The 21910-nt window shown below is 44.5% G+C and overlaps 1 protein-coding gene across 1 annotated transcript in view; it reads right to left on the reverse strand.

The window, feature by feature from the left end:
- Positions 1 to 5759, reverse strand: part of srsf7a (serine and arginine rich splicing factor 7a) — a 52910-nt gene extending 47151 nt beyond the window's left edge. The window contains exon 1 of the mRNA XM_067438546.1: positions 5747 to 5759. The gene's annotated coding sequence lies outside the window, so the exon portion shown is untranslated. The remainder of the gene's footprint in view (positions 1 to 5746) is intronic.
- Between the last annotated feature and the right edge of the window lie 16151 nt (positions 5760 to 21910).

The following is a 21910-nucleotide window of genomic DNA, read 5'->3' on the forward strand; positions in this document are numbered from 1 at the left end:
AGAAAAATATATTGTATCGAAACATTTTGAAATCTAGAACAACAGAAGCTGAAAATAAATATAAAGACTATAAGAATAAATTGGTAAATATAATTAGAAACAGTAAAAAAGAATATTATACTAAATTATTGATTGAACATAAACAAAATATATAAGGAACATGGAAAGTGCTAAATACATAAAAGAAAATATAAGGGTGAGTATCCAAATCATAAAGATAATAGAATTGTAAACCATTCAATTTGATGCAACAATGTATGCATTTTAGCAAATTCATGAATGCCAATAAATCTTCACAAATATGAAGTAATTTCTTCCTCACTTATTCTCAACCAACATCGGAAAAAGCACTTTTGGAGGGCCGTCTCAACCACAAGCATGTCAGTTACTGTGGTTTATTTCAAATGGATTTCATAACTCACTACTTAAGAGCTATCTCACTGTCATCTTTAATATTCCAAGCCCTGCCAAACAAACAAATCACTTTTTTTTAAAAAATAATTTGAAGTCAGCTACTCCCACAGACATCCACCCAGTACCTCCTATTAATCATTGAACAAGCATTCCAGAGAAAATTCTCACAACTCCATTGTTACAGTGTTTAGTCAGTTTCCTGTTGCTTACTGATGTCACAACTCACTCAGCAGAGTCGAGGTTAGTTTTGCAGGTTGTATTTAATGAAATCTCATTTTCTAGAGCTCAGCTAAAACAAGCTTCTATAGAGAGCAAAAGGGACTAATGAACCTCAGACATGTTTTAGATGTCACGGTCGGGACCACAAAGAAAATAGTGCAAGGACTCAAGTGCAGAAATTAATGATTAATTTACAACTACAAAAAACACAAAACCCACACGGGGCCGGGGGGTGGGGCATAAACTGGAAATATATAAACTGAAAACCATACCAACACAGGGAAATGGGAGACATAGACAGAACAAGGATACGACACAGACTGTTCTTCTTCTTCTTCTTCTTCTTTAGGGTTTAACGGCAGCTTGCATCCATTAGTGTTGCACTACTGCCATCTTCCGGTTTCACTTTCCTGTAATATCCATTACATCATATTCTTTTCATCAGACCTGTCGTTCTTAAAAAAATGAAAAAACTTCCTCTTCTTTGTTCATTCGCCCCACTTTCCAGTATTTCCTTCATTCCTGTCTCTTTTCCTAATTCTTCCATCATTTCTTTTCTTTGTTCATCATACTGTTTGCAACTCATCAGCACATGCTCTGTAGTTTCTGCAACCTGACAATACCCACAAAAACCCGTTGGATGCTTCCTTATAATATGTAGAGTGCTATTCAAATTACTGTGACCTATCCTTAATCTGGTCATAACTATTTCTTCTCTTCTATTTCCTCCCCTATTCTTCACATCCCCAACTTTATTTTGAATATTATACAAATGTCTCCCTTTAATTTCCCTGTTCCACTGACTTTGCCATTCTCTAATGGTTTCTTTCCATATAATACTCTTCCCTTCTGATTTTGACAACTTAATATTTGTTTCAATACTCTCTTTTTTAACAGCTTGTTTGGCTAACTTGTCCACTCTCTCATTACCCACAATGCCGATATGCGCTGGAATCCAAATCAGTTGAATCTTACTACTTTTTTCCCTTATTCTTGTGTATATTGTCAATATTGTATACAGTAAGTCCTGATGACTATTTGACTTGCCTATCCTGAGACTGTACAATGCTGATAAAGAGTCACTTCCAATTAATGCTTTACTTATTTTGTTTTCCTCAATCCATTCTAATGCCATCATAATAGCGTATAATTCCACTGTATATACACTCAGATCATTGGTAGTTCGTCTGCAAATCTCACTTCTTTGATTAAAAATGTAAACTGCAGATCCAGTTTTCCCTGTTTCTGGATCCTTTGAACCATCTGTATAGATCTGTATGTAATCTTTATATTTATTTCCTGTATATCTATAAAATTCAGCTGCCAAATCTATACTATTGCTAGCTGTTTTGGCTTGCAGTAACTTAAAATCAACTTCCATGATTTCTAGATTCCAAACCGGGATATCAGGCCATGTTACAGTTGAACAAATCTCCTTTTCATACACTCCCAAGTCTTTAGCTGCCGCATCTCCTATCCACCCAAAACTTAACTTTTGTGCTCTCTCCCTTTCCCAGTTATCTTGCAGTATTCTTTTGATAGGATGACTATTTCCATGTCCTTTTATATTTATCCAATAATTTACAAGCAACTGTTTACGTCGTATGTTCAATGGCATTTCTCCTGCTTCAACTTGAAGAGCACATACTGGTGATGTTTTTACAGCTCCTAAACATAATCTCAGTGCTTTCGCCTGCATTACATCAAGCCTCATTAGTACAGATTTGGCTGCTGATCCATATGCCACACTTCCATAATCCATCCTTGATCTTATTAAACTTAAATATATATACTTCAGCGATTTACAATCTGCACCCCATTCTAGTCCTGTTAAACATCTCATTATATTTATTACTTTCTTACACTTGTCCTCCACATTCCTGACATGCTCTACCCATGTTAACCTTGCATCAAAGTGTACTCCTAAAAAGCGAAATGTTTTAACTTTCTCCAAATTACTTCCATATAGTTTTAAATGGATATTGTCCTTGATTTTCTTCCCTGTAAAAAACATCACTTTAGTTTTCTCTATAGAAAATTTAAAACCCCACTTTATTCCCCACTTCTCAACCTGCTGGATCCCTTCTTGTACTTTTTTAACTATATGTTCTACATTTCTTCCTTTTTTCCAGATTGCCCCATCATCCGCAAACAGTGATCTTCCCATCCCTACTGGTATATTTCCATATATATCATTTATCATTATCGAAAACAAAGTGGGACTTACTACACTTCCCTGAGGTGTTCCGTTCTCTATTATATATTCACTTGATAAGTCTGCCCCTATCTTGACCTGAATTTTCCTCCCTTCAAGGAAATCCTTTACCCAGTTAAATAGTTTCCCACCAATTCCCATATTATGCAATTTAATCAATAATCCCTCTCTCCATAGCATATCATATGCTTTTTCTACATCAAAGAATACTGCCACTACCATCTCTTTATTTACTTGTGCTTTCCTTATGTCATCTTCCAAGCTTAATACTGCATCCATTGTATTCCTCCCTCTTCTAAATCCACTCTGACATTCAGCCACCATACCTCTTTTTTCTACAATGTACATTAGTCTCTCATTTATCATTCTTTCCATTAGCTTACATACATGGGATGTTAAGGCAATGGGTCTATAACTTGTTGGTTTACTAGAATCTTTCCCTGGTTTTCTTATAGGGACAATAATTGCTTCCTTCCAATTCTTTGGTAGTTTCCCTTCCTCCCACACTTTATTGTATAGCATCAACAACTTCTTCTTTCCCTCTTCGCTTAACTGTTTCAGCATGCTATAGCAAATGTCATCTTTTCCTGGGGCAGTCTTCCCAGTTTTGTCCATTGCTCTATTTAACTCTCCCATATTAAATATTTCATTTTAGCTCATCCTCAACATTTATCACCTTCCTTAGTGCCTCTATATTTTCAGATTTAGTTATTTCTCTACCTTTCTTCCCTTCTTCAGATAAATTATTAGAGCTGTGCACTTTGACAAATGTATTTACTAACATTTCAACCTTTTCCTTATTCGTCACTGCAATTTCATTTCCAGTACTCAAGACTGGGTAATTCCATTCTCTCCTGTCTCCACCCATCTTTTTAATCATTGTCCACACCTCTCCAATCTGAGTTGTATTCCCAATTGAGCTACAGTAATTCCTCCAATATGTTCTTTTTGACTGTCTTACTGTTTTCCTTACTAATGCCTGATCATGCTTATATTGAATCATGTGTGTAAAATTATGAGTCCTTTTCATTATTTTAAATGCTTTATTCCTATTTCTGACTGCTTCTTTACATTCTTCATTCCACCAAGGTACTGTTTTCCTTTTAACATTACCTTTACTTTTTGGAATGGACTCTGTTGCCGCTGTTATTATACCTTGCTTTATTTTATTTTCAATTGTTTCTATATCCTCATTATACTCAACCTGATTCATACATTTATCACTTTTTTTCCGAAATTTTTCCCAATCAGCCTTCTCAAATATCCATCTTCCTCCTCTTTCTTCTGCACTTTTAGATATAGAAATATTGACTTTACATAATACTGGATAATGATCACTTCCTACTGTTCCATCTTTATATACACTCCAATTACATATAGCTGCCATACTACTGGAAACCAGCGTAAGGTCAAGTACAGACTCCTTCCCAGTAGTAACCTCTATCCTTGTTTTACTTCCATCATTTAAACATACTAAGTTGTTCTCCTCCAATAAATCTTCTATTACTTGTCCATTAGCATCAGTCTTCTCACTACCCCACAATGTATTATGTGCATTAAAATCCCCACACCACACAATATTACTTCTATTTTGTCCCTCTATTTCCTCCAGCTTGCTTATCTCTAATTTCCTACACGGATTGTAATAATTTATGACTACAATCTTTTTTCCTTCACCCCATGCTTCTATTACAACATATTCTTGTCCATTCCCTGTACCTAACACCCTGTGCGGTATCCCCTGTCTTACAAATGTAACACATCCTCCTCCACTACTATTTTTCCTATCTTGTCTAACTGATTCATATCCATATATGATAAAATCCAAATTAGGCTTTAACCATGATTCCTGGACGCAGATAATATCTGGCTTTACTCTTCTACTTTTAACAAATTGTTTAAAATCCTGTCCATTTGCCATCAAGCTTCTTGCATTCCATTGAAGGATTAGCATTACTACAATTAACCTACACATGTTGACTCTTGACTCGACTGTACACTGAGTTCATCCCTTACTTCTTCCCATTTCAATCCTGTCATACCCATATGATGTATTGCTGCTTTAACAATAATCTGAATTCTTTCAGTTTTAGACCTGATTTCAGCTGTAGCATTTATCACCCCTGCTATGAATATCACTATTTTCTTTCTTTCCTCCTCCCATTGTTCCTTCTTTTCTTGTTGGCACTCCCTTACCTCCCTTACAAGTCCTCTGGTCTGCTCTTTTTCCTGCTCAGTTCTCTTAACAGCCTCAACATACGAAAGTTTTTCTTTTGTTTTTATCTGTTGTATTTTAACTTCCTTTCTCATCACTTCACATCCCCAAAATGCCACACTATGACTCCCTCCACAATTACAACACTTTGGCCTTACTTCCTCACCACACTTTCCATACTCATGATCACCACTGCACCTAGCACACCTTCTCTTTCCTTTACATACCTTAGCCATGTGCCCAAACTCCTGGCAGTTATAGCATCTCATTGGTTTAGGTACATATTCCCTTATGTTGTATACCATAAATCCATAATACAGCTCTTTTGGTACATCCTTTGTTTCAAACTCAACCAACACAGACTCCGTTTCTATTTTTTCAATTCCTCTTGTCATTCTTACTGCATTTTTAACTGACCTATTCTGCCTTTTCAAGTTCTCCACCATCTCTTTCATACTTACTGTACGTGGAATTCCATATACCACTCCCTTACTACCACCTGTTCTTTTTTCCCCCACTCTTGCTACTTTTACTACCTTAACTTTTCCAATGCAACTCATCTTCTTTGCTTTTTCCATCTGCCTTTCATTACTACAACCTATCAGTAAATTTCCATCTCCCAAAATCCTTGCATATTTTACTTCTCCTACCTGTTCCTTTATTATTTTGGTTAACTTAATCGGATCAATTCTCTTAACTCCTCCTTCTCCCTCAAATCGCACCACTACATTAAATAGCATGCTTTTGGGATCCTTCCTTTCATCTTCTCTTTCCTCACTTTCCGTCCCATTTGAGCAAGCATCTCCTTTTTTCTTTCTTTTACGACTAACTGCCTTCTTATCCCTGCGCACTCTCCCTACCTCCTCCCAATCACTTTCCCTCCTCTCATCACTGCCATTCCCCTCTATTCCACTATACTCCATTTCATCTTCTTGCCTCCCTGCCATCCCAGCGAAATTATTAGCTTAATGACCGACTAGAAGCTGTGAGAGAGCACCGCTACCGGACCTATACAGGCCGTCGGCCGATGCACTCCCACACCACTCCCCAATCGACTCACCAGCCAACAAGATCGCACTTCGTATTCCAGATAGAGGGGAGAAAAAAGGGTCAAAAAAACTTGTATCCTCTCGCCGTCCACTAACAGTTTCTGCTGCTCTACTCCAGGAAATGACGCAACACAAGCCGCCACCCCTCTCCCCTATTAGGTCTCACGACACAGACTGACAAACACAAGGAGCTTATAAAGGGAAGAAATCAAGAGGGAACAGGTGGGAGAAATCAAACACTAATCAGATAACAAGGGGGGAGGGATCAGACACTTACAGGAGCACATGTTCAGAATGACAAAACCCACATGTGCACACAAGACAGAACAGGCATGTGACATTAGAGTTCATGTTGGGATAGCCAACAAGGGGGTAATCTAGCACTCGGAAAGCGTTCCACCCATAGGGGTGGCCATTGCTAACCAAGCCATCACCTGCTGTTAGCATCCCATTGACTCCCATTCATTTTTGAGTCACTTTGACAGTGAATAACTTTACATCAGAGGCGTTTAAAGACTCACATTGTCCATTGTTCATTTCTAAAGAAACTCGACAATGCATATAAAACTCCGTTACCTTGTATCTTACACTATCACCCCGCAGAAGCTGTTTTTGTAAAAATAGGCTAACGATTGCGTCATAACCAACGCGACTCTGTCGCACAGTTGAGAAATTACCGTAGAGCTGAGGAGACGCTCGCAGGCAATCTTTTACTGTCTATGAGACAGTCGGGGGGACGTGGAGACATAAAGTCTGATAAAGTCAAGGGAGAAAAAATGGAGAGAAGCCCATAGTGAGCCAAAAGCAACGGGAGAAAATATTTAAACAACGTGATTCAGATTTCACTTTCCACAACTACTAGAAGACCTACAACTGTCAGACAGGAGGCTTACGTCACATCTACGTCGTCAAGCTCAGTCTGAGCCTGCGCAGTTCGCTCAGCCATCAGAAAGTGAGTGCTCCTTTACTGACATCACTTAACGCCGTAGAAGTCAATGGGATAGCTCTGTCCATTTCTTTTACTGTCTATGATAGCCAACAAAACAGTGCCTCAAGTGGAAACAAACTAATACTGCACTCTGATCAATTAATTACACAAAAAACAATTACACTCTGGTATTGTTGGATAAGAATATAAACTATAGCTTATATAAACCTAAAATAAAATACATAAACAGTAATTTAAAAAACAATCTATTGAGAAAATATCTGGATAATATGAATGCATAGTCAGTTTTAAATATCTCAAGTTTAAACAAAAACCTCCAGTAACAAAACTTCCTCATTATTTGATTTCCTTAATTATATTGATTATCTTCACATTCTCAATCCTCACACCTCTCTCCTTTCTTGTTTTCAGATCGCAGTGGCAGCAGTTGGCCATCAGGGAGAGTTGTTGGTTGTTCTGTCTTTGAGGATTGGCAGCTCTAGAATTGTCTTTCTACAGGATCTGAAACACACACACACACACACACACACACACACACACACACACACACACACCACACACACGCACACGCACACGCACACGCACACGCACACACACAAAACACATCAGTAAAATCACATGAATGTGGTAAACCAGCAATTTCTGTTCCACCAGTAAAAGTCCACCAGTTACACATACTGTAATCACAGTGAAAAAAGAAGAAATATCACACACTGTAAAAAAAAAAAAAATTCTTCAATTGAAAAATTTAAAGTGACTGATCACATCTAAATTTTTCAGTTGGCCCAGAAATTCAATTCAGCTAAATGGAAAATTTAGATGTGATCAGTCGCTTGAAAATGTTCAGTTGGAGACATTTTTTTTTTACAGTGCACATTAAAACAAATGATTTCAAAATAAATTGCAATAATGTAATTTGTAACAAACTTTTTTGACATTTTCAATATGGGAAATATGTTTAAGGTAAATAATTATGATTTCAATATTTTCACCCTGCAACATACACACAACACATTTCAGTAATATTCTATCTTTGAATGTAAATGTTTAACTAAGCTTAATAAATGCACTGATATTGCTGTAATGTGTTTACAAAATCTAGGAAAAAAACGGCACTGTAAATGTATAGAGAGAGAAATCATGTGCGATTATGTAAATAATATGTTTAGTTGGTCAGGCACACCATGTACTGGTGGCCTCACTGAGTTGCACATTAATACACTCAATCATATTGCATTTCATAAAACACATGGCAAATGAACATATGATACACTCCTTATGTAGGCCTACTTATGTAAGTGGCTAGACTGCAGTCACACACTTAGAGATGCGAAATGAACCATGGTGTCAGAATAATTATCTGTGGGTCCATTAACAGACTGACACTACTATGGATATGAAGGAAATCTCTCTCTCTCTCTCTCTCTCTCTCTCTCTCTCTCTCTCTCTCTTTCTCTCTCTCTCTCTCTCTCTCTCTCTCTCTCTCTCTCTCTCTCTCTCTCTCTCTCTCTCTCTCTCTCTCTCTCTCTCTCTCTGTAGGTGTGAGTGTAATCTTGTAATGTACGAGATATTTTCAGCCTGGCTTTGCTGTTCACAAGTTCATGCAATTATTCTCACATCACCTGCACATTTGTAGAGTGAAACTCATTTAAAACAATCTGCACTCAAAATATAATGCATTATAATGCAATTATTCAAAACTCAGTTTAGTGTGCAATCAATTTTCATTATTTAAATATTAGTTTACTTAAACTATATTGCATCATGCTAAGCTCTGCCATTAATGATATGCATACATTTATGCATAAGCATAAAATACATAAGCATGATTTATATCAACTTCACTGATTGAGTTCGTTGCTGAGTCAATGCAATACAACCCAGAGAGACAGAGAGATTACGGATGAGATCAGAAGGCGAGAGAGAGAGAGAGAGAGAGAGAGAGAGAGAGAGAGAGAGAGAGAGAGAGAGAGAGAGAGAGAGAGAGAGAGAGAGAGAGAGAGAGAGAGAGAGATTTCCTTCATATCCATAGTAGTGTGAGAGAAACAGATCTTCCCTTCTGACAGTCACAAAATAAACATGAACACTTAACCATTTATCTGATATTGCTGCAGTTCTGTGGCCGGTTGTTTAGAAAGCTTAGTCATCTAAAAAAAAATTGAAAGTGAGTTGCATAAAAGTATAAATTAGTCTAATTTGAATCTGAAAAAGACTTAGCTTACTGCTATTGGTCAGACCAGTTCTTAAGACTTTTTTTTTTTAACATAGTGGATGTGTTTATGCAACTTGCCCCTGGTTAGCATAACAGATTAATTAGTTGACAATAATTTGTTGATTAGCTCTATAAGTTATTTCACATCTTAGACTCGACTGAACAAACTGTTCCATAATTTAATGGATTTAAATTGGAAGTAAATTATTTACTTAATGCATAAGACACTATTAGTGCGTACTGTTGCATATGTCATTCCTACCAAATATAATCATTGTCAGATTATCAATCGAAAATAAAATGACACCGCTCTAGGTGACCTGTGAGACTTTCAGTTGATTTCACCACCCAAACATCATTACAGGCATGCAAGCACCCGCATATTTACACATATTCATTATCATTATTGACAAATGAAATACGCAGCAAGAGAATCATCCTTAGGAGACAGAACAAATGCTGCTGAAAGTACAAGCTAGAACAGACATGCACACATGCTCTACCTTAAAATCTGGCCTTGAAGGTCATATGGAGTGTTTAGACTCAGGTTACCTGCTGCCCTTCCAAAGGCCAAGTATATTATTAGCTACCACTGCTTGTTAACTTGCTATGCTTACGAAGACTACAGAACATGATGATGACATGGCCTCCCCAGACCCATAGACACAACGTATAATTCTCCATGGAGATTCCATGCAAGACATTCTTAAGTCCAAGTCTCACTTCCACTTCCACATTCGGTATGTGTAATATGTGTCCTAAACAACATTCTTGTTCGTTTGCAGTTACCCAACCATGCATCTTACACTATAGTGCCAAAATTTTTTAACAGGCCATCGTTTGACAGATAATGTGAGGTTTTAGTGTAGTTCTATGTTTCTAAGTTAACTTTAGAAAAATGTATACCCTGATATTGCACACTAGGATTGTATACCATGTTTGACAACAGTATCTAGTATGCAAGAGAGGCAAATGAGAAAGAAGACTTTTTAAAAACTCTTCCTCTGTCCCCACTTTGTGTTGTGTAACTGTCCTGTAGTAGCTGAAGCTGTAATGAGGGTCTGTTCTTTCACTCTACGCAAGCACACTAATGTTACACAACCTACCCCCTCTCCCACATGCACACCATTCTGACACCACCTCACAGACCTAGAAAGATAAGACATGACTATACACACCCAACTCGAAGAAATAATGTTCAAAGATTGGAAGGCATCACATTTACTGCCATTCAAAAGTTTGGGGTCAGTAAAAAAAAAAAAAGTAATATTTTTATTCAGCAAGGATGCATTACATTGATCAAAAGTGAAAGCAGAGACTTTTACAACAGATTTTTTCAAATAAATGCTGTTCTTTTGAGCCTTCCATTGGCAAATAAATGAAACAAAGTATCACCATTTCCACCAAAATATTAAGCAGCACAACTTAAATGTTTATCTTAAGCAGCAAATAATTAAAAATGTATTTTAAATACAATTTTTACAGTTACCTATCTCGAGGGAACTCGAGCTGCGTCGAAACGCTAGGGGAACGCCTCTGTGACGCGTCATGAAGCACTCGTGAAATCAGTCCAATAGCGGGGAGATACGTCATAGGCGGGTGACGTCATCGACCACGAAGCTATAAAGCACACCCGAACAAAACAGTCATTAGCTTCTGTGCCTTCACAAAGCGCTCTGTGTGAATATTGTATGTCCATTTATTGTGTGTGTTGAGAGAAAGAAAAGAAAAGAAATATGGCAAGCAGTCAGTTTAGGCGTTGTGTTACTCCCTGCCCACGTTACTTCACGGGTGGGGATACACACGACTATGTGTGATGTGTTTGGGGCTCGAGCATTCCCAGTCAGCTCTCGAGGGGGTTGGCTGCGAGCATTGCGAGAGACTCCCAATGCGCACATTAAGATCACGCCGGGCACTCTTCGAGGAGAGTGCTTTGGCTCACGGTCCTCAGGGCTCGGGTCCCGCTGTTGCCGAAGCGCAGCGAAGGCTCGCGTCCTGGGGATCGCAGATGGATCTAGTAGCGGGGTTAGAGATGGGTGATCCCCTATCTCTGCCCTTACCCGCTGGATCTCATGCCTCAGCTCGTGAGTTGGAAGCACGCTCTGCGGTTTCTTCCACTCGCACTGAGGCACATGATCAGCAGCAGCACTCCAGTTCCGAGGAACTGGATGTTGTTAGTGTCAATGAGACTGATGATTTGTTGCCACCCATGCACACACACGCTCAGGAGGAGCTTATGGAGGTTGTGACTCGCGCCGTAGCCAGATAGAGCTTAGACTGGCCGGCCGAGCAGCATGATATACAGCAAAGACAAAGCAGGCCGGACGAGCGATTTTTGCCGTCATATGCACAACCTCCAAGGCAGGGCTTGCCGTTCTTCCCAGACCTCCACACCGAGGTGTCGAGGTCCTGGTCGAAACCAGCGTCAGCCAGGGTCTTCTACCCCGCGACATCTGAATATTCTAATATATTAGGGTTGAAGGCTCATGGCTATGCGGCGATGCCTCGGGTGGAAGAGACACTTGCGAGCTATCTCTCCCCTGAGTCAGCATCGTCGCTGCGAGCCCCGCAGCTGCCCACCAAGCCGGTTAGAACAACGTCCGCTTTGGTGGGCAGACATCAGAGAGCGGGACAAATTTTTTTTAATGGATGCGCCCGTTTCTCCTGCCGGCCTTTTTTCGGCGACGCAGTCAGTACAGTCGTCGATCGTTATCAAGAGGCCAGAAAACAGGCAGCAGCATTTCAGAGATTACTCCCCAGAAAAATATATCCCCCTGGGGCTGCCGGGCAGGGCAGGCCCAGCTGAGTACAAACTCTTCCACGCATCGAGCGCAGCAGAAAAATAGAGCGTGGCCGCTCGGGCCCCCCGGAAGAGAGATCGGGGGTCCGGGCGACGCCCTCAGCCGAGACCTTCCCGTGGTAGGGCAGACCTGAGGGCTGACATTATCGCTAGGAAGGCCTCGGCTAAGAAGTCCTGACGCCAGAAGCGCAGGACTTCCGATGGCAGTCCCCTCCGGGAAAGTGCGGCTCGCCGAGGCGCCCGCTCTTTCCCGGTGCCATCGGGGGGCCGGTCTGCCAACCCTGCCACCACTGGTGCTTCAGGGCGCGGCGGTCCCCAGCGAACACATATCTCCATGTCCGCCCGGAAACGTAGCAGCGTGGGGATGTTCGCGCCCTCTCGGGAGGGCCCCTGGGCGGTCAGTTCGGTTGCTCCCTGCCGGTCATCTGTTACAGGACACCGGGCTGACCACCCAGGAAAATCCAGAGGCCAGCCTCAAGAGGCTGGTTCCCTTAGTAGATTTTCTGGCAGCGTGGAAACTTCTGCCGAATATCTCAGAATGGGTCCTGCTCACAGTAGAAAAAGGGTACAGAATTCAACTACTACGGTAGTAAGCCCCGAGCAGGCTCTGGTCATGGAACGAGAGGTACAGACTCTCCTGCGAAAAGAGGCTATAGAACGGGTCCCTCCCCACTGCAGAGAGTCGGGGTTTTACAGCCGGTACTTCATAGTTCCAAAGAAGGATGGGGGGTTAAGGCCTATTTTAGATCTGCGTCAACTAAACAGAGCAGTAAATAAATTAAAATTCAAAATGCTCACAATAAAACAGATCGTGTGTCACATCAGGTCCGAGGACTGGTGTGTCACAATAGACCTAAAAGATGCGTACTTCCACATCTCCATCTTTCCGCAACACAGACAGTTCCTCAGGTTTGCTTTCAGGGGAGAAGCTTACCAATATCGAGTGATGCCATTCGGCCTAGCTTTATCGCCCCGCACTTTCGCGAAGTGCGTGGATGCAGCTCTGGCTCCGTTGCGACTCCAGGGCATCCGTGTGCTCAATTACATCGACGATTGGCTAGTATTAGCACAGTCGAAACAGTTGGCGGTTCAGCATCGAGATGCTGTTCTTGCCCACATGAGAGTGTTGGGGCTAAGGTTGAACGAAAAGAAAAGTGTGTTGGCACCTCAGCAGAGCATTACTTTTCTGGGGGAGTATGGGACACGAGAACAATGTCGGCTCGGCTATCTCTGCCCAGGATAAAAACAATCCTGAATACCGTCAACCAGATAAAGCTAGGTCAGTCACTCACTGTGAAACACTTTCAGAGAGTGTTGGGGCTGATGGCAGCAGCATCCAACGTGATACCTTTTGGCCTGCTGTACATGAGACCTTTACAGTGGTGGCTCAGGACCAAGGGGTTCTCCCCGAGGGAAACCCCTTTCGCTTGATCAAGGTCACGCGGCGCTGCCTACGTGCCTTGGTGAAGTGGAAGGATCCTTGGTTCCTGTCCCAGGGTCCAGTTCTGGGGGCTCCTTGTCGTCGCGTAACGCTAACGATGGATGCCTCCCTAACTGGCTGGGGGGCGGTCATGAGTGGCCGCTCGGCCCAGGGTCTGTGGAGCGGCCGTCAGCTCTCCTGGCACATAAACCAGTTTGAGCTGATGGCCGTGTTCCTGTCACCATGTGCTAGTTCGGTCGGACAACACATTGGTGGTCTCGTACATAAATCGCCAGGGGGGCTAAGATCGCGCCGGTTATGGAATCTGGTGCATCGAGTGTTAACATGGGCCCAGGGCAAGATGCTATGGATTTGCTTCGGGCGAGCTCAGGTGGATCTGTTTGCGTCTCGAGAGTCAACGCACTGTCCGTTATTCTTCTCCCTCACACATCCAGCCCCACTGGGACGCAATGGTACAGACGTGGCCGAGGCGTGGCCGGGTGTGCTTTATAGCTTCCTGGTCGATTTCGTCACCCACCTATGACGTATCTCCGCGCTATTGGACTGATTTCACGAGTGCTTCATGACGCGTCACGCAGAGGCGTTCCCCTAGCGTTTTGACGCAGCGTCTCGTTCCCTCTGGTTACATACGTAACCTGAGACGTTTTTCTCAGTCGCTTTGGTACATTTCCCGAATCAAACTCACAATTTGCAAAACAGTAGGTGCATTTTTCAAAACAATTTGTACAAATAGCAAAACACCATGGATAATCTGCAAAACCCACTCTCTTACTCAAAATCCTTAGTTCATCTCTCAAAAGTAAATATCTGTGTCAGTGAACATGTCAGTGCCATCAGAATGTCAAGTCCTTGTGTCATTGTGTACGGATAAGACAGTCAAATTGTTTAGTCATGTTGTCAATATAACAGTTTACTCTAGAGGGATGTTTTGATGGAAACTATGGCTAAAGTTTTGATGACAATTATTGTCAATTGTAAGTTAAATCTTAGTGTATGTGTGAGTGTAATTGCAAGAGAATGGAAAAGATTCCAATTTACACTCTTACTGTTTGTAATGTATTTTATTGACAGAACATTTCATTGAGATACAGAAATGAAAAGACAGCACTGAATAGCACACACACACACACACACACACACACACACACACACACACACACACACACACACACACACACACACACACACACACACACACACACACACACAAAAAAAAAACCTAAAGAAGAAATGTGAACATACAGGTCCTTCTCAAAAAATTAGCATATTGTGATAAAGTTCATTATTTTCCATAATGTAATGATAAAAATTAAACTTTCATATATTTTAGATTCATTGCACACCAACTGAAACATTTCAGGACTTTTATAGTTTTAATACTGATGATTTTGGCATACAGCTCATGAAAACGTCTCAGGTTACGTATGTAACCCTAGTTCCCTGAGGGAACGAGACGCTGCGTCGAAACGCTGTGAGAACGCCTCTGCGTTAATGCGTCGTGAAGCGCCTGTAGAACCATTCCATCGGAAAAAAGATTGATCGTCGGCGTGATGACGTCATCGACCGGAAGCTATAAAACGTCCGTGAAAACAAACAGGAACTAACTTCTGATAAAGCCTGAAGTAAGTGATCACGGACACGCCGGGAGTATGGCAGAGCGACGCAGCGTCTCGTTCCCTCAGGGAACTAGGGTTACATACGTAACCTGAGACGTTCCCTTTCGGGGAACTCGAGCTGCGTCGAAACGCTGTGAGAACGCTTATACCCACATCGCCATAGGACCAAGTGTCTCGTATGTGTGAAGCCGAAGCGCACACGGTTACGAGAGTACCTGTGCCCCTACTGTAGATGCCAGGTCTAGTTCGTAGAACCTGACGAAGGTAGAAGGAGACGACCAACCGGCCGCGTTGCAAATATCATGGAGGGAAGCCCCCGACAAAAGTGCTTTAGAAGCAGCCATACCCCTGGTTGAGTGCGCCCGGACAGCCAGTGGAGATGGCTGCCCGGTAGCTTCATAAGCAAGTGAGATGGCCTCGACCACCCACTTGCTCATCCTCTGCTTGGATACTGGGGCCCCCTTCTTAGGGGGTCCAAAGCAAACAAACAATTGTTCGGATTTTCTCCACAGGGCAGCTCTGTGGACATAAGTATCCAGTGCCCTCACAGGACACAGCAGATTTAACCTTTCCTGGTCTGACGTCATAAATGGAGGAGGACAGAAGGCTTGTAGAGTGATGGGGCCCCGTGGGCTCGTAGGAACCTTGGGGACATAACCCGGCCTGGGATGTAGAAATGCTTTCACCATCCCTGGCGCAAACTCTAGACATGAGGGCCCTACTGACAGGGACTGAATATCTCCTATCCTTTTAGGAGATGAAATGGCCAAAAGGAAGATGGTTTTTAGGGTGAGGAACTTATCCGAAACCTCCTCCAGAGGTTCGAACGGAGGTCCGGACAAGCCCCTCAGAACAATGGCCAAGTCCCATGCCGGGACCCTCGAGTGCATAACTGGCCTCAACCTTAGTGTGCCACGAAGGAAGCGTGTAATTAGAGGGTGTCTTCCCAAAGACACTCCACTACAAGGGACGTGGAAGGCACCCAAGGCCGCCACGTACACCTTAAGTGTGGAGGGGGTCAACCCTGCCGAGAACCTCTCCTGCAGGAACTCCAGCACTGTACCAACCGGGCAGTTAACTGGGTCCCACTGGCGTTCTCTGCACCATGCTGAGAAAAGTCTCCATTTCAAAGCGTACAGCTTCCTTGTGGACGGAGCTCTGGAGTGTAGGATGGTCTCTACGACCTCGGCCGAGAGACCTTCCTCTATGAGCCTAGCCCCCTCAGAGGCCAGGCCCACAGTTTCCACATCTCTGGGCGTGGGTGCAGGAATCTCCCGCCCGCCTGAGAGAGTAGATCCCTCCTGGTCGGAATCTCCATCGGAGAGCCTTCCAGGAGAGATATCAGGTCCGAAAACCATACTCGGGTCGGCCAGTTCGGAGCCACTAGAAGTACCTGGGCCCCGTCCCGGCGTACCCTCTCCAGAACTCCTGGAAGCAGGACAATCGGGGGGAAGGCGTACAGAGGCAGCCTCGGCCACTCCTGTACCATGGCAGCCAGCCCCAGAGGGGCCGGATGGGTCAGAGAAAACCACTGCGGGCAGTGAGAATTCTCCGCCGAAGCGAACAGGTCTATCTCTGCTTTCCCATAAACCTTCCAGAGGAGCTCCACCACCTCTGGGTGGAGTCTCCATTCCCCGGGCCTCGGCCCCTGTCTCGACAGGCTGTCTGCTTCCTGATTCAGGGCCCCCGGGATATACACTGCCCTGATTGACAGCAATTTCCCTTGGGCCCACAGGAGGATCCGATGTGCCAATTTGTCCAACGGACGAGACTTCAGACCCCCCTGGTGGTTTATATAGGCCACCACGGACGTGTTGTCTGTTCTGACTAGTACATGGTGGCCCCTGAGGTCGGGCAGGAACTGTTTCAATGCAAGAAACACTGCGAGCATCTCTAGCCGATTTATGTGCCAGTGCCGCTGATGTTCCTGCCATAGACCCTGGGACGAGCGACCACTCATGGTCGCCCCCCAGCCCGTGAGAGAGGCGTCTGTCGTTAGCGTTACGCGACGAACATGAGCCCCCAACACGGGACCCTGGGATAGAAACCCCGGGTTTTTCCACATGACCAGAGCACGTAGGCATCGCCGCGTGACTTTGATAGTGCGGAGCGGATTTCCCCTCGGGGAGAACCCCTTTGTTTTGAGCCACCACTGCAGTGGCCTCATGTACAGTAGGCCAAAAGGTATCACGTTGGACGCTGCTGCCATGAGACCTAACAGTTTCTGGAACTGTTTCACAGTGACGGCTCGGCCTAGCTTCTGTTCTTTGGCGGCTGCCAGGATCGATGCTATGCGTGTTGGCGATAATTGCGCCCGCATAATTACCGAGTCCCAGTTCACACCTAGAAAAGTGGTTCTCTGAGCCGGAGAAAGCACACTCTTCTTGGCGTTCAGCCTCAACCCCAACTTCGACATGTGGGCGAGAACAGCATCTCGATGCTGAACCGCCATCTGCTCTGTAGTGCTAGACCGAAGGGAAGTACACGATATTGGTATGCCTCTCCCCCGAAGGCAAACCTCAGGAACTTCCTGTGATGTGGAAGGATGGAGACATGAAAATACGCATCTTTGAGGTCTATGGTGACAAACCAATCCTCCGATTTGACCTGCGCTACAATCTGTCTGAGTGTAAGCATCTTGAATTTTAGCTTGGCCACCGAGCGATTCAATAGCCGCAGATCTAATATCGGGCGTAAGCCCCCATCCTTCTTGGGCACGATGAAGTAACGGCTGTAAAAGCCAGACTCCCTGCTGGGAGGGGGAACCCTCTCTATAGCCCCTTTTTGCAGGAGTGTCTCTACTTCCTGTGCCATTACCAGAGCCTGCTCCGGGCCCACCTCTGTAGGTAGGACACCGCAGAAAGGAGGTGGCCGACTTCTGAATTGAATAGCGTACCCCCTTTCTATTATCTGCAGGACCCAACGAGATATGTTTGATAGACGTTTCCACTCGTCTAGAAAATCTACTAAGGGAACCAGCCTCTCGAGGCTGGCCTCTGGTGTATTTTGAGCAACAAGCACAGTGCCCTGAAGCGGCGGACCGGCAGGGAACGACTGACTTGACTGCTCGGGGGCCCCCCGAAGGGGGTGCGGACCACCCTCGGGTGGCCCGCGGAGACCGACTGCGCCCCGGCATTGCGGCGGGGTTGGCAGCGCGGCCCCCCGAGGGTGCCGTAGGGAAACGGGTACCGTTAGCAGGGGTAAACACCGTTTCCCTACGGGGGGAACCACCCTCAGCGTCCTGACGCTTCTGGCGTCAGGAACGCTTCGACGAGGCCTTCTTGGCGATCAGGACTGTCCGCAGATCAGCCCTGCCCCTCGAAGGCCTCGTCTGAGAGCGCCGCCCCTCGTCCCCACGCTGAGGGGGAGCTCGGGCAGCGACGCTCTGCTTCTGTGAAGCCCTGTGTGAAGAGCTCGTACTCGGTTTGGGCTGCTTGGTGGTATCAGCAGCAGCCCCAGGGACCTGGACTCGGAGAGGGAGGAACTGCTTGAGCGCCGCAGCTTGCTTTTTCGACTCCTGGAACCTCTCGGTGACAGTATGGACTGCGTCACCGAAGAGGCCTCCAGGAGAAAGCGGCGCATCAAGTAGAAAGGCTTTCTCCCTCTCCTTGATATCTGTGGGGTTCAACCATAGGTGCCTCTCCGTAGCCACCAATGCTGCCATGGAGCGGCCAACACATCTGGCCGTCTCCTTGGTGGCCCGGAGAGCTAGATCGGCTGAAGATCTTAACTCAGCTACAATATCTCCCCCCACAGCATCACTACCGTCCAGATCCCTCAGCAGGTCAGCCTGGTATGCCTGCACGATAGCCATCGTGTGCAGGCATGCAGCCGCTTGACCCGCTGCCGAGTACGCTTTACCCACCAACGCCGACGTTGTTTTCAATGGTCTGGTGGGTAAAGTCGGGGCCTTAAGGGACGATGCCGAAGAGGGTGAGAGATGGCTCGCAAGCGTCTCTTCAACCTTTGGCATCGCCCCATAACCGTACTGTCTCAGCCCGCTGATGTTGCTATAGACCGAAGTCTGCGGGCTGAAGACACGATATGATGCCGGTCTCCTCCACGATCTTGCCACCTCGGTGTGCAAGTCGTGGAAGAACGGCAGGCCCCGTCGCTGAGGTTCTGAGGCGCGAGATGGCAGGAAGCGTTCGTCTAGCTTGCTATGACGTTTTCTTCCTGCCTCAGATCTTTCAGTGGGCCAGTCGATGTTTAATCTGGCCACTGCTCGCGTCAAAACCTCAACTAGCTCTTCACTAGCAGGGGACTGAAGTGGCGAATCTTCAGTGTCGATACTTTCAACGTCCACCTCCTCAGAGCTGGACAGATGAAGTACCGGCGACTCTCTCGGGGGGGAAGAAACCGCCATGCGTGCTTCCATGCCCCGAGAAGAGCCGCTGGATGGAGCAGGTGAGGGCAGAGATAAGGCAGCGCCCGTCTCTAACCCCTCTGCAACATCCAATTGTGAACCCCATGACTGCAGCCTTCGCTCCGCCTCGGCGGAAGCGGGACCAGAGCCGCGGGGAACACGAGCCGAGGCACCCTCCTCGAAGAGTGCCCGGCGGGAGCGCAGCGTTCTTAATGGTAAACGCTCACAGTGCTCACAAGCAGCCCCCTCGAGGGCTGCCTGGGCATGCTGCGCTCCCAAGCATGCAACACAGAGAAGATGTGTGTCCCCGCCCGTGATGTAGCGTGGGCAGGGAGGAACACACTTTCTGAAATTGCTGCTCTCACTCGCCATTTCTATCTATTTTATTTTCTCTTTTTTCTGTTAATATATGGAATATTTAACAAAAAGGGTGGAAAATCTCTGATAATAGACAGACAAAAACACCAAATAGACAGACAGGTTCACACAGATCGCTTGCTGAAGGCTCAGAAGCTAGTTCCTGTTTGTTTTCACGGACGTTTTATAGCTTCCGGTCGATGACGTCATCACGCCGACGATCGATCTTTTTTCCGATGGAATGGTTCTACAGGCGCTTCACGACGCATTAACGCAGAGGCGTTCTCACAGCGTTTCGACGCAGCTCGAGTTCCCCGAAAGGGAACCCAAAATTCTCAAAAAATTAGCATATCATGAAAAGGTTCTCTAAACAAGCTATTAACCTAATCATCTGAATCAACTAATTAACACTAAACACCTGCAGAAGATTCCTGAGGCTTTTAAAAACTCTCAGCCTGGTTCATTACTCAAAACCGCAATCATGGGTAAGACTGCCGACCCGACTGCTGTCCAGAAGGCCATCATTGACACCCTCAAGCGAGAGGGTAAGACACAGAAAGACATTTCTGAACGAATAGGCTGTTCCCAGAGTGCTGTATCAAGGCACCTCAGTGGGAAGTCTGTGGGAAGGAAAAAATGTGGCAAAAAACGCACAACGAGAAGAGCTGACCGGACCCTGAGGAAGATTGTGGAGAAGGACCGATTCCAGACCTTGGGGGACCAGCGGAAGCAGTGGACTGAGTCTGGAGTAGAAACATCCAGAGCCACCGTGCACAGGCGTGTGCAGGAAATGGGCTGCATTCCCCAGGTCAAGCCACTTTTGGGCTACAGAGAAGCAGCACTGGACTGTTGCTCAGTGGTCCAAAGTATTTTTTTCGGATGAAAGCAAATTTTGCATGTCATTCGGAAATCAAGGGGCCAGAGTCTGGAGGAAGACTGGGGAGAAGGAAATGCCAAAATGCCTGAAGTCCAGTGTCAAGTACCCACAGTCAGTGATGGTCTGGGGTGCCATGTCAGCTGCTGGTGTTGGTCCACTGTGTTTTATCAAGGGCAGGGTCAATGCAGCTAGCTATCAGGAGATTTTGGAGCACTTTATGCTTCCATCTGCTGAAAAGCTTTATGGCGATGAAGATTTCGTTTTTCAGCACGTCCTGGCACCTGCTCACAGTGCCAAAACCACTGGTAAATGGTTTACTGACCATGGTATTACTGTGCTCAATTGGCCTGCCAACTCTCCTGACCTGAACCCCATAGAGAATCTGTGGGATATTGTGAAGAGAAAGTTGAGAGACGCAAGATCCAACACTCTGGATGAGCTTAAGGCTGTAGCGAAGCATCCTGGGCCTCCATAACACCTCAGCAGTGCCGCAGGCTGATCGCCTCCATGCCACGCCGCATTGAAGCAGTCATTTCTGCAAAAGGATTCCCGACCAAGTATTGAGTGCATAACTGAACATAATTATTTGAAAGTTGACTTTTTTTGTATTAAAAACACTTTTTGAGGTCGGATGAAATATGCAAATTTTTTGAGAATTTTGGTAACTAACTAACCCTTTAACTGTTTTTTATTTTAATGTATTTTATGTACATTACAGTTCTTCTCAATCGCTTTGGTACATTTCTCAGATCATAATTGAAATTCTCAAAACTACATCAACTAGCAGGTGTGTGTATATATATATATATATATATATATATATATATATATATATATATATATATATATATATATATATATATATATATATATATATATATATATATATATATATATATATATATATTTCACAATAGTATTGCTTTTACTGTATTTTTGATCAAATGAAGCCTTGGTGAGCATAAAATACTCATAAAAACATCTATACATTCATTAACATTCTTACTGACCTTAAACTTTTGAATGTCAGTGTACCTCTAAAACACTGGATAGATAGATAGATAGATAGATAGATAGATAGATAGATAGATAGATAGATAGATAGATAGATAGATAGATAGATAGATAGATAGATAGATAGATAGATAGATAGATAGATAGATAGATAGATAGATAGATA

This window comes from Pseudorasbora parva, chromosome 3 (assembly GCF_024679245.1).
Source record: "Pseudorasbora parva isolate DD20220531a chromosome 3, ASM2467924v1, whole genome shotgun sequence".
In the NCBI taxonomy this organism is placed as follows: domain Eukaryota; kingdom Metazoa; phylum Chordata; class Actinopteri; order Cypriniformes; family Gobionidae; genus Pseudorasbora; species Pseudorasbora parva.